This window comes from Ciconia boyciana, chromosome 1, assembly GCF_034638445.1.
Source record: "Ciconia boyciana chromosome 1, ASM3463844v1, whole genome shotgun sequence".
NCBI classification, from domain to species: Eukaryota; Metazoa; Chordata; class Aves; order Ciconiiformes; family Ciconiidae; genus Ciconia; species Ciconia boyciana.
The window spans coordinates 69,802,806-69,815,624 of record NC_132934.1 but is presented as its reverse complement, the minus strand read 5'-3'; the positions used below and the strand labels follow the sequence as shown (position 1 = coordinate 69,815,624).

At 39.5% G+C, this 12,819-nt stretch overlaps 1 protein-coding gene across 50 annotated transcripts in view; it reads right to left on the bottom strand.

Moving 5' to 3' along the window:
* The window catches only part of CACNA1C (calcium voltage-gated channel subunit alpha1 C), a 495,028-nt gene that overhangs the window by 177,788 nt on the left and 304,421 nt on the right, over window positions 1-12,819 (bottom strand). The gene's annotated exons all lie outside the window — the stretch shown is intronic.

Here is a 12,819-nt window from a genome sequence, read left to right as displayed (position 1 = left end):
CTTATCAGCAAGAGAACAAAATTTAGAGAGGATATAAATTGCACAATAGTATGTCATTTTTATTTCATTCCCCCTCACCCTAACTCATTATCTTGATGATGTAAAGACATACATTTACAGATCACCTCCCTCCAGAAGATCCCCAACATTTCTCATATATACCATCGCAGCCTAAATCACAGACTAAAGTAAAACAGGTATTACCTCACCTGTCACTGAAATACCACCACCCTGGGGAGGGAATACATTAGCTATTTTGCCTGTTCTTGAAAACCAGATCTAAGCTGATCTCCAGACAGTACTGAGGAGAGTAAAAGCATAGAAAAAACAAAGAACAACCTGAACTGAGGCGGGACAAGAACAACAGTGAGACAAGCAAGAGAGCAAATGCTGGGGTACCACAGAGCTTGCACCCCCAGAGCATGGGGAGAGACGGCAAACTGAAGTCATGTCCTTACTCTGATTCTGGGTTCTTCCAGAGGTCAAACCAGTCTCAGGCAGAGCCTGAGCTGCTGAAGGACCACCAAACCCATACTGACTGAGAGCTCCCAGCCCTCTTAGGATCTCCCTGAACTTCAGATCCACCTCACCTTACTTCAGTCTGAACAGAGGGAGAGTCAGAACCAGCAGTGCTGGTTTTGTCCCAAGATTTAGGGATCACTCTATAACGGAGGTTGTCCAGGTCCCCAGAAAGGGGTATGAACAAAATATTATTACATGGCTGTTATTAAGGCATGAGACTGGTATAAGTCCTAATCATGAGTGAGCCACATATTTCCAGAATGGCCCGGGAAAGGTGACTTGTAGCCAAGTTTGCTAAAGCACTGAGCAGCTGTATGTTCAGATGCAGTTAATTCAAGCTGCAGATTCATGGGCCTCTCTCTGTCTCCTTCTCCTCATTTGTAAAACCAGAATAACAAAGCCACCCTCATAAGCCTTTAGTAAGAATTTGCATTTACAAAGGTCTTAAAGTTATTATCACTGATGGCAGTGATGGCAACCACTGTCACTGGCAAGTTGGAAGTATTGAGAGACCTCTAGAACTCTATAGTTTACAAACAGCCAGATCAGAACAATTACGAGCTCATGATTTTGCAATGACTGAGAGCCAGAAGCCATTAATGTCTCCTGCAAATGCTGTCATCTCCTCAGAGAAGTTGATATTAGCTGTGATTTTTTAAAAATGTGATTAATGAGTTGTAAATGTCTGTTATACATCTGCCAAGAGAGTTTGTGATAACTATTAAAGTTTAAAATCTATCATCTAAGATCTTAGATTTTAATTTTTATTACTTTTTTTTTTTTTACTAATTGAAATACTTTCTAATAAGGATGACACATCTCTTGACAAGCACTTTCATTCGTAGGCAATCCACTTGTCAATTCACAGCTAAGGCTGAGTCTTTGCTTTTGCTCCCCAGCCACGATGGAACACAGCAGAAGCAATCAAAGGAGGCATCAGCTGCCAGGCCACCAAGATCATTCACTGCCTGCTAGTAATGCAAAGCTGGCTACTAGCATCCCTCTAGTCAGAACATTTTTTCAGGTGGCTGCAGTCAGTTCAGTTAATGGTCCATGTTACTATCTAAAGGGAGTGATATTCAGCATGAAACACTCTGGCTTTCACAAAGAGATCCTTACATGAAGTACAATACTGACAGGATCAAAACTTATCTTATACAAGAGTGGGATGTTCTGCTTGCTCAGTTACCTCTGGGGACTTACTCTGGATAAGCAATGTCTCTGGTGAAAAAATATTGCTGTGATTACATGAGGCGTTCAACCTTTTCCCCTAAATGCTCACCTCATTCAGTTTACTAATTCTAAATATATATAAAAATGAATTGCAGTCCATATTAACATGACTCCAATACTTTACAACAGTTGGGAATGTAACATTCACCAGAAAATTAAAACAATGTCCCACCTTCTCCCAAACAATGTACAACAATACAAGAAAGTTAAAAGACTACAGATGGCTATGAACCTGAGAAAAAACCACAAACTTTGCAGATTGAAATATTTGTAGCTTCAAATAAATCTACACAAAAGCAAATAAAGGCCTCCATCCTTTTTAGTGATTTTAGGAGACTTGTTAATCCAAAAGGCAACCAAGATTACAAGGTCAAGAGTTCTAATACCATCTTATCTAATTTACCCTTAATTATTATAATTAATTGATTTAATATTCATCATTGGATATACCCAGTGCTCTTGAGAGGGTAGTGAGGACACATACAATGATGAACAAAAAGCTGTCTCATTTTAAATGTAGCTTCATTATCACCCACGCCATGAAAGTGCGTCAGTGTACTATGGATGTCTAGAGAAGATAATATCTAGTCAAACCAATGCCTTTTGTGTTAACAAAGCACTGCTTGTGAAATCAAAGGCTTGCATCATAAACATGAGCAAGGGGAACATGTACCACCAGAAGATTTACAGGAGCTTCAGCTAGCTTAATTAGAGAAAAGCTTCTTGAGAATAATAAAGCAACTTTGAAGAAGAGATGAGCTACTGAATACTGTTAGCATGAACTGATGTGTGTGCTGTGCAGTACTCTGTTAGGGCAGCCTGTTTTTAAATACAGATGATTCCACTAATTAGCAAGCTTACATACATTACCTTTAAAGTATTCAGAGAGTTTCTAAAAGTTTAAAACCGCTAACTATGCAGCAACTTTAGAAACGTCCTCTCAGAAGATGTAACGAATGCTACTTCTAGAAGGGCAAGGGATATACACACATCACCATGCTCCCTGCATTGCTGTCAAGCTTATTGCTGCAATATAGCTGCTGCCAGTAAGTTACTTCATTATTCTAAGTTGAAGCAGCCACTTGCAACATGAATAGCTGTTACAAGGAATTGCATGAGGAACCAGGCCTGGACAATCAGAAAAGTCGGTGTAGTAGCAAGGGGGGAGAACAAGGAGAGCAGATAAAGGAGGATTAAAGGACTGGGGGAGAGCCATGGGTAGGTAGAACAAACAGAGACACTTTTTAAATAAAAAACACATGCTTCAAAACACATCAAATCCGTGTTCTGAAATCTGAGAGGTGCAGATCAGTGTCTGTCGATGATCAGATGCATTTCTGATCACGGCAAATCAAGGCGAATCATCCCCTTACATGGAGACACAAAGCTTTTTCTAACCAATGGCGAGAACTTCTACACACTTTTACATGCTCTTTCCCTGTGCAGAGGAAGCAAAGACAGTTGAAGTTATAAAAAAAAGACTTCTCTGTCCCAGCTCATGCATGCTCTTAATCTTTGCACACTGCGACACATATAGATACCACCCAACATGGGTGCTCACAATACAGTCCCACTTGCCTGATGCTCTCTCTAATACACCATTGCACATCTTTGGCATTTTCTGCTTTGTGGAGGTAAGGCTTGCACTCCTAGTAATGAGCTGTGCAGCTTATAATCATGATGAAATCAGAATTACTGGTGACCTGATCAGACTGAAAAGCTGGCCTCTGGATTTCAGGTAGGTGATGCCAATAACTGCCTTCCCACAGCAGAGTGAAAAGCTATGTTTTTACACTGTTTTGCAGTTGAGGCTGGCAATGCCATCATTGGCCAACCATAAACATAGCGTCCTGAACTTCTGTCCTGGCAAGTAAATATAAAAATAAATGGTTTTCAAATATTTGGCATTCTAAATGTACTTATTAATTCGTGGAAGCTCTCACCATGTGCTAGACACTCTACAGACATCTGTGAAGGCACAGCATCTGCCTTGAGGAGCTCACTCCAGGCTGGACAAAGAGATAACTGCACAGAGGTTAGGGAAAGTGCCACAAAAGGGATTGTTTGCAGTTTTTCAGCCTGTGCTTTTCTTCTGTTAATAATTGAAGATCTTAAACAGCTCTTAGCATTTCTTTTAAAAGCACTTCAGTTTACCTTTACAAAAAAACACCTCTTGGCTGCATTCTTTTGGCTGACATTGACTCCATAAATGTTTCAGAAAGCAAAACATGTTAATGCCATTCCCTGGGCTCACAGAATTTAGCATTTATTTACACTGATAAAACGTTTTAAATATTTATTATGTGTGAACAACATTGCCTTTTATACCAGGTTAAGCCCTTCTCAGCCTCTAGAGGACTGCATTGAGCCAAAGGTTTAGGGCACAACTGGGGAGTAGAGGGAATGGGGAAGAGAGAAGGAAAAAAGCTTATACCAAGCAACATTGGACTTTCTCAAAGCTATGGGAAATACACTGTTAGGGTTGCTGCAGGTGTTTTAGAGCTATTATATGATGCTCTATTTTTCTCTCAGGAAGACAATCATGAGAGGGGTTGGTTGCTGTCTCACCAATTCAGGCAGTTGTTGAAGAACGTGCTTATCTATAAGCATGCAAGTATCTGCACCTAAAGCAATGGGATTATTTACATACCCCACTGTGTACTTACAAGCTTTTTGGATTTCGACCAATGCTTAGCAAGATGGCACAAAAAAACCCCATGCACCGGACCCAGCTGCTAAAATGCACTTGGTGGTGTTGTGCTGTGGAACATAGCCAAGGAAACTAATGGTAGGTTGGTCTCAGAAAAAACATTTGGGCCTTTCCAAGAACAGCTCTAGCTCACATTTTCATGTGTCTTCAATTTTTGTGTCTTCAAACTTGGTTTGCTGGACAGGGTGCTTTCCTGTTCTAATCATATTAGTAGTCCAAATCTTCAGAGAAAACGTATCCTGAGTTTACTCCTTCATTGGTTTTGCAGGGCTATATTTTGCTTACACCATAGTGTTGACTGAACCAGGAGTACGAACAGGCACAATCTCATACAACTGACCTTCTGAGAACTAGCAGGAATAAAAGGGAAAGGAGAGGACTTTCAACTCCATCCATACCTCCCCCACCTCCTGATACACACATACACACACACAGATTTTTGTACTTAAGCCAGTGCCAAAGGTGTGGGAGGTAATTATTTTTCTGCTAATATAGTTCAGAAGAAAACTACTACTTTCTGCAAGGAAGGAGGAAGCAGGGGAGGATTTGTGACTCAGCACAGTGCCTGAGTCAGATCACTTCTGGGAACCACTCTTAAGTGGTAGAGTTTATGCACCATCCCCAGCCACGAGCTAGGCCTACCCACAGATCACAGTTATTTCTGATGATACACTAAGGAGACTACCACTACACTTATCTCTCTTTCCAAAGCACAAGCAATATAACCAGTAATATTCCCCAAAGTGGATGTTTATCATTTAATAAACATAGGCATTGACTAAGAAAATTGAAAAACATTAAATATTCATAAATATGAATGGTTTTATACCAATTTTAAAGGAAGCCTGGAAAACGACAGATGTTTTTATCACAAAACGGTCCACAGTCATGACAAGATATCTTAGATGTACATCTGCAATGATTTGTGAGGGAAAACATTGAGGACTTTCTTCACCAGTGTTGCAAAGGGAACTCATACAGCACAGTTCAGTTAAGGACAGCTGTACAGTAACAATTTGGGGAGGTAGTCTTTTACTGTCTTGCTGGAGTCTCAAAATTTTAGTGGCAGACTGCTAGATAAAGCAAATTCTGTGGGTGTAGTGCAGCGTTCTTGGGGCTGCAGATGTCATTTCTATTTCAAGAATAATAGAGAAGTCTTGGAATAGGAAGGAAAGACACAACACAGGAAAGAAAACTAGCTGAAGTGAAAAGAAAGAAAAACTAGGAAAGACACTTTTCAAGCTGAATAGTGACTATTTTGGAGTAGGTAATGCCATTTAAATACATATGAACATACAATTCAAAACCATGTGCTGGAATGGATAAGAAAAGAAAGTTTTGGCATCTGCTCCCAATGTTCTCATTCCTCTATTTTCAAATCGTGTTTTCATTGACTTTTCAAACTGAAATACACACACACACAAAAGGAAATGCATACAAATGGCCATGTGTATGCGAACACAGTTGTTTTTTATTTGTCAAGTCTTGCAATACTGCCCTTGCCTCATCCTTTGAGGTGAGAAAGGAAGAGCAGAACAAAGACAAAAGCCACAACAAACCCCAGCTCTTTCTTCTGGATCCTTTTCTCTTGGGAAGCAATTAATCTCCAGTATCCTCTGCTTGTCAGAGTGACCTAACTTAGACAGCCAAACAATACAGCTTGCCCTCAGCATGGTGGCCACACAGCCCCAGCTTTTGGCTGCTTGAGGAGGCTGGTTGGATAAATGCATACATTGCCTTAGGCTCTTTGCCTCTCTGCTGGAAGAAACCTCTACTACCACTCATAGAAGCATCCCTTTCCCCTCCTGGGGGCCTTTAACCTTTTTAAATAGCTTTTTGTTCAAAGTACGTAAGTGTTCACTTTCTTATAAAGTTGCTTGCTGATCAGAAGATCTTGCTCATCTTTCCAGTCTCAACATATTAGCTAGCTCCTACAAGCTCAACTTTATTCTCCAGCCATTTGATCCTAGCTCAGTTCAGCTGAGGATGAGGTCCAGGCAAGATCTACAGACATTCAATGTAAAAAAACCCATGTAGTGTCCCTCCCATGCAGCTACCTGCCTATAGAGAAGGAGCACAGAGAGAAAAGTGGCAACTAACTGCCTACTGAAAATTGCACATTACAGAAAAAAGACCATTTTGATCAAAAAACACAAATGAAGTTCAGTAAGTTAACTTTGAGGCTGTTTTGAACAAGGACCAAAGTGTGCTGTAAAGTTGTCTTATGCTGAGAGGGGGGGAGGATGAGGTCAAGTATTCACTGCCAGACAGGGATTCCTAAAGATGGGCTGAAAGTAAGGCAGGTAAAGGGCATGCAGGAGCCCTGGCAGTTCCTAGGCCAACAAGGATCAGCTGTCACCCTTTCCCAGGAAATACCTTTGATTTTCTGCTGACAGGACGATCGTGGACTCTCTAAGAAAATGGTTCTTGGGCTCATTGTAAAGGTTTTATCTATACTTAATCACTGTGAAAGATCACAAATAGGAAGAACTTTTATTCACTCTTCTCCCTGCAGAGCTATGCAAAACCAAAGACAGTCTGGCCAGAAGACTGCACTAGTTCTCAGTGAAATGGTCCATCACTCTTCCACTTTTTAAAATTTCTTCTTGCTCAAGCACACCTGTGACAGAGAACAGTCTTTCAAGCTCCAGTACAGGAGCAAATTTTGGTCTAGTCCTGTGTCACTGGATTCAGTCAGAAAACTTGTATAGGAATGTGTCAAAATGCTGTACTGCCGTTCATCTGGTCAGGTGAGCATAACCCCCCCCCAAACTAATGGTTAAGCAACCTCTGAACTGAGATAATGATGAAAGAGCTTTGTTTCAGAATGCCGAATTCTGTTTGTACACAGCTCTGAGGAATGACTACACACACTACTGTTTCCTAAGGATGAAGTTTTTGAAACAAGGAACTATGGACACCTGTAACTGCTAAAGCATCATAGTAACAGAAATGGGCTCAAAGCACTTGGGTCTCAACTGTGAGCGTGCCAGCATTTAACTGGAAGACTAATGACTGTTGGGTTACAAATGTCTTTGTAAAGTTGCCAAAATCTCAGGGTCATGAACAGCATTATTTGTAACTGTTTATTCTCATAAATCCCGGGGTAAGTGGACATTAGACCCTTTTGTTCATCGCTAAATAATCCTTTCTGTCTTATAAATAATAGAGTCTTTTAGTTGTCTGAGCTCCTTCTCCTGATGCTCTAACTTATCACTTGTGAACAGGTTTAGAATAGGTAAAAGCTAGCATGGTAACAAATGTTAACAGGGATCCTGCAAATGTAAAAGTGCATCCAGGGATGATAATATTAGAGTCTTGTAGTACTTGGAGAAAAATATATTGATGACAAAAATTGATCTTCTTGCGGGTTAAACGCTCCAAGCCTATCATAACTGGCATACCATAAACTACACCAAGTTCTACCTTCTCATGATAGAAACAGTGCAACAAAATACTGGATAAACCCTAAAACTTTCTCTTTAGATGGCTATCTATGTAGAAGTGCAGCATCGTATATGACAAACACAGGCTATATAGCCCTGGAGAAGAAAACCCACTCCACCTCTTAACTTTGGATAGTGCTTAGTGGGCATACTCGGGACTAAGCTCTGGAGAGACATAGCATGATATTTTCAAAATCGCTGTCATACAGGGTTTTCAGGAGTATTTTGAGAACCTAAAAGTAGAAAGTTACCTCATCAGGTAATGAAAGAATTTATGCGAACCACATGATGTGTGATCACTGCTGTGTTACTGTCTTGACACACACGTGGGATTTGTTTTCTCTTTTTAAACTACTAAAAATGCTGTTAATGAAAATGTATGGTACAATGCCAAAATCCTTGAAAACACATAGCCAGACAAATCTGAACAACTTTGCCTCTTAGTGTTAGGAAGCGAGTTTGGATTTAGGGACTCATCTATTCAGTGGTTAATCAGTCCATCTCAGAATCCCTAAAACTCCAGATTGTTTTATTTTCCACACTAGTAAGACTGTTGCTTTTGATTTTTATAAATCTGATTAGACTTAAACCTCTGTTTGCAGGCATCAGATAATAAAATAGCTTTAGGGGAAAAAACAAGCCTTCTGATATAATAAGCAAAAGCTCCTTTAGCTCACTAGGTAGCTCCAGTATGTTTGGACAGAAAAATTAATGCTTGCAGTTTTTGAAAAGATGTATTTGTCAGACGAAGGAATAGTTCTTTATTGATGTTTACTTTCTTTGCAACTTTCTTTACGACTTGCACAATTCAAAAGACTTTTGTACAGACTGTATGCATTGCTGGAATGCATTGGAACTAAACATTTATTTACTTTTAATTTCCTTTTACATAAAATAAGCTGTCAAGAGGGAATCATAAGGCTCTCCTGCTGCAAACTGAACAGCTAAATAAACTCTTTACAGATACAGAAATCTACAAATATAAATCTGAGTGGAATTTGGCCCCCTCCAAAGTAAAGATTTTAAGTGAAATAACGAGCTCAACACTGGAATGCAAAAAGCAAAAGATGGGTGAAAGCTTGAGTTTAAATTTTCACCTGTATTGTGAGGGCAAGGGTGGGACTCAAACCTAAATTCTTTCATTGGGTGCTGTTTGTACTACACAACAGAACTGTTAGATTTAAAACAGGCCTTTGTAAAGCTCATGTGTATGGATACATGCACATAGTGGTTTGATTTCTGACCAAGACATAAAACCTGATTAAAAGGAACTTTATCTTTTGGTAACTTCCAATACATATTAAAAACCAATGTACAGCAACAACCTATAAGAAAACGTCAATTGCAGAAATGTGCTGAACAACAAGGAACAGCAGTTATTGAAGAAAAAAAATCACTAAACCCAACAGCCAATGCAAAGCAAGACAGAAATGTCAGCCAGACTGCTAGTTTAATGTGTTAAAAGTAATATAAAAGAAAACAAACCAACAGATTATACTTCTAAGATACATAGCATTTGCTGTGTCCCACTTCTCACACCAGGTGTGTAGTACTGCCTTCAAAAAGGGAAGCCCTCTGCAAGAATGGTATCTGATTGAAAGATGAGATGCTTGAAGAAAATTTAGAGAGGAGGTTTTGTAATCTGATAATGAAATTGAATTTTTATAGCTCTTTCCACTCCTAAAGAAAACAAAATTTAGTAAGCCTTATGAAAAAAGTGACAAAAATAGAATTTTTATAATTTCTTCTATTTCTTTTATTCCATGAGCTACTTTCTGTCAAAAATGCTTCTGATGTAAAAATGTTGAGCAGCTTTAGCATTACTGAAGTTGAAAAAAAAGATTCTTTGCAGCAGGCTAGCAGATGTTTTCTGAATTGTGATTGATGTGGCAGGGAAAACCAGGAGAAGATAATCTAAAACTGAAAAAATAAGAGGCATAGCTATTCAGACAACTCAGAAAAAATAGTTGCAAGAAAAGGCAAAACACATATGGGGTAGGTTATTGTTACATGTGTTATACAGGAATTGGATTTGCTTCTGGGAAAAAGGCAGATGAAGAAAGATGTCTGATCTCCTTCCCTTTTCCCAGGCAGAAAGAAAACTTTGATAAAATATTAAGAGACTGGGCAGGTTAGGTGCGCTGCAGTTTGCCTTTGGTCAATACTTCCCCATGATCAGAACAACAAATTATTTGTTCCATCAGTGAATATCTTAAGCATAGAAAAGTTTATTAGTTGCTCATACCAGCCAATATCCCCATGTTCTCAGCTAACATAGTAATATCAAGCAGACCTACGTCAGAAGGCAGTAGATGATTTTGGAGAAGCTAGATTAAAGAGAAGAGGGAAGGTCTCCAATAGATTTATGTAGCCACTGAAATTTTTAAATGTATTTCCTCAGATTTCCCTCCTCTCCGTTCAGTGTGCTTTGGTTTTTTTCCTCCTACAGCACTTGCACAAGATGCAATATTATTACAAATTCAGATCATCACTGAAAAAAAAAAATATCTGGAGACTAAACAGGACACTTAAAATGCATTTACTGGTTGAGAGAACTATCTGACTGGTCCGCTGCTCTGTGCTTTGCTGATTTTTTGATAATGCTTTGTGAAAATCACAACAATGACCACAGGCATCTAACAATGCTTTTGGAAGGCTGCGACAAAGAGAATTAATTCAAATAATGCCAGAGTCATGGAGCATCCATGTACCACCTTGTGTCCTGAGCAAAACACTCTTCTATGAACTCTCTTGTGTCCCACTTCCAACACAAATGCTACCCAGTGTGTGTTAGTCACCTCTTCGAGAGAGGATGAGAAAGCTTCAGGCATGTTAAAAAGTCCCAACAGTTCAGTAACAAATTAATAGACATACATTCACTTTAGAGAAAATGAACAAAGGACTTCAAATCATTCCTTACAACATCTTAAATTAATAAGCAACACAAAATTTAGCCAATTGGAATCAAAGTATGAAATGACATTTGATGTAAGCTTGGGACAACATCAGATGCAGTAGAGATGTCATCTGGGAGGCAACGTAAGAAGAAAACAGAGTAGATCATACCCTTACTGTTTTGATCTGGAACAGCAATATCTTCCCTCGCCCCTCATGAAGACAGCAACAGCCAGCAATTACAAGTGAGCAACTGGGAACCCAACACACTCCTGCTGATACCAGTTAGCTACAATCTGTATGTATACTTCTGCTCCTTTATGGTCCAGACAAAAGCATATCTAAACAACAAAGCAAACGGTTCTTAGGAGACAGCAGATGGCATTCTTACGCATTCGTAGATTTTCAGATGCTTTAGGACAAGCATCTCGGGGGCATGGGCTCTCTCTCAGAGCCGTACCCTATGCCCATTCTGAATGAGAAGTCTGGGCATTACTTGAAGAATGAAAAAAAGGTTCTAGAAAGAAAGTCTGATCCATCCAGAGCACTTCTGAAAAACCTCTTACTAAGGCAAGCTAGGATTTTTTGACTAGCTCTATGTCTGCTCTTTGATGTCAGCGTGGGTTTTATTTTCTTCATTTGGAAGGGACTGCCTACACCCTGATGTGGTCTCACATTATGGTATTGGGATTTTTTGTTTTGTTCTGTTGTGAAGACATGTTGAATAATCATGCCAACATGCACAGGAATTGGTAGGATAAAGGCTGACACAGTTATTGGGTACATTCGTAGTTAGTGCTATTTTTAAAAGAGCTACATAGCCAAGATCAAATAATAAATATTTCCCTGTTTTCATTGGCGTTCCTTAAATATGAGAGAAATCTTTGTTACAACAAGAAGTCTGTGCCTCTGTGAGTAATCTCCTTTACTAAGACAAACCCCTTTTTGCTACACCAAGTTCACCTCTTCTCCATAAATTACATCATTCTGCAGGTTGTACCACTCAAGGAAACATGCTTTAGGTCCTAATTGTGTAAACCCTCCTCACAGGAATGGTCTTTACCTATGGGAGATGCTACGCGGGAATCAAATTATTCCCTTGAGTAATGGTGACCTAAGTAAATAAAGGACTTGCAAGCATGTGTAGAGTTTTAAGTTAACTATGAAGAAATAAGCTTAATGAGGACATTTGGTTCAGACTGTTCTCTCCTTTTTTCTCCACTCCCTTCCCATTTGTAATGAAAGCAAACCAAATTGGCCACTTGAGGTTAAAACAAGCTAGGCAATGACATGGGAAATGTCGTGCAACTTGTCCTCACACGGTGCTGTATGTGCTGGAGAGATGGTACAGATGGTTGAGAAGTCTCGTTCAAGAATGAAGGAGAAAGTAAGAAATCTGCTTGAGAGCACGTTTCCTACAGCTTTTAGAGCCCAAGAGAAAAGAAAGGAACTGGACTTGGCAAAAGCTGACATTATTAAATGCAACAACAACAAAGTTTACAATTTGGAAGCCAAATTTTGCCCAATGTATTTGCAGCAATTCCCTCTGTTGTCAATGACCTTTATCACATAGGTTTGGTGTCAGTAAACTGCCAAGTATATTGTCTCCTCCAGCTTACTCTACTCTTCTTACCTACACACAAACCTTTCACACTTTGGAAGCTTTGATCAGGCCGCTTCTCCTACCTCCTCACATTGAAGGCAAGCCAGAATTCTCCACTGGTATGCTGTTTATACCATAGCCTCACATGCATCAGGAGGGTAAATGTAAGCTCCTAGCTCCACCAGTGGATAGTGATAGTGTCTAAATGCAAACCATGTGCAAAGCAGATGAGTCTCAACTATACTTCACCAGAATTGGACACATTTGAAAACAAATTGTCTTTCTGACTGCCAGTTAGTATTTGCTTAAAACTTAAGACTTAATATGTGCTATTCAACATATAGAAACAGGTAATGGCTCACATTTCTTTGGCATATTCCAAAAATGCATGGTTCTGAAAAGAGATGTTG